The following is a 1,585-nucleotide window of genomic DNA, read 5'->3' as shown; positions in this document are numbered from 1 at the left end:
TTGTTCCAATTGGACTCTTATTGATGCAATATATTTTACTTAACAGATACTCTGTGTACGTCAAACTGCCGTTTTGTTTATGCAATATTAAAGCAGAATTTTTGCTTGAATCTAGGTGTTTCTTTGTAAATAAGCCAAGTGAGAGTAAATGCTTATGACATACTGGTATCTTTTTAAAGGCAAGTTTGTTAGTGCATTCAACTTTGCAGGTGGCCTGTTGGTGGATGCAAGGATGCTTCCACTTGCTACAAAACAAATGAACCTGAAAGCAAATCAAATGTTCCAAGCGTGTGATAACATGAAGTTTAACAAAAGTACACAGTTAGTGCAGTATCTTTGCATTTGTGTAGTGGGGACAGCATGGAAAGCAGGGGCTCCTCGAGTCGAATTGGATGGTATGTGCGTGCAGCAGATGGAATGTGGGTCACATTAAAAGTAAAGGGAGGAAGGGGGTGGTCTTCCTTTTAACCCTTTTGAACAGCATGTGACAGTTCATGCATGCATTTGCCAGTTTACGCATTAGTGGTCTGACCCAAGTCAAATGCAGAGACAAACATGGCAGTTAAACAAGGGAATTGTTAATTAAAAGTTTGTGTTAATCTTCCTCACATGTTGCAAATGAAGGAACACTTGACGAAGTGCAAATGAACAGAACAGCTATTTGTCATTGGCTATTATTTTCCAACATTATCACTGCTTTACCATGCAAGCCTAATCAATAAATGTATCTTTATACCTTTTGCAACAATATTTTTCCACCAGAAAGGAGGCAAACGCCCTTTTGAAATAAGCTTGACATTTTTGGACTACTTGCTGTAGCAGTTTGAAATATGTGACCTTGATATTGCTCTGCCATCTCAAACGTGCACTATTTGAACTCATGGTAGCCAAGGGTGGCTCAAACCTAGCTTGCGTTTTAGTTGACATGTTACTTCATCATTTGTTTTCAAATATCTGGTGCTTCTAAAACTACAATTATCGATGCCTACAGTTAACATGTCATCAATGTTTGATGTTAGCAACAAGCTGTCACGGATCGGAATGGAGCAGGGCAACCAAATGCAGCTTGGATCAGGGTTTGTTGGGGGAAAAGGTAGTTCCCCTCCCTTCCAACTACCAAAAGGTAGTTGGAAGGGAGGATGAGGGGACAAACCAACAAAACCTGCAAACTAACATAACTTCCTAACAAAACCAACAACAGGAATGAATGAATGACAGATTGGATAACAGAAACGGAACTGACTGACAAATACGCAAGACAAAATACATCAACGACCCGACAGGAGTGAGGGGCAGACAGGACTTAAATACAAGACAGGTAACAAGAGGCAGGTGACTGTCGTTACAGGTAACACAGGAGGGGCGGGGCGACAGGTAACAAGAGGCAGGTGACTGTCGTTACAGGTAACACAGGAGGGGCGGGGCGACAGGTAACAAGAGGCAGGTGACTGTGGTTACAGGTAACACAGGAGGGGAGGGGCGACGCCAACAGAAACCATGGTAACATAGACATAATAAAGCAACCGGGGACGAGTTGTGACACAAGCAAACTGCATTTTCCTCAGCAAAATAGCTGCTGATTGAC

This window comes from Syngnathus floridae, chromosome 8 (assembly GCF_059516105.1).
Source record: "Syngnathus floridae isolate MCC-2025c chromosome 8, RoL_Sflo_1.0, whole genome shotgun sequence".
Classification (NCBI taxonomy): Eukaryota; Metazoa; Chordata; class Actinopteri; order Syngnathiformes; family Syngnathidae; genus Syngnathus; species Syngnathus floridae.
This window is presented reverse-complemented; position numbering follows the sequence as displayed.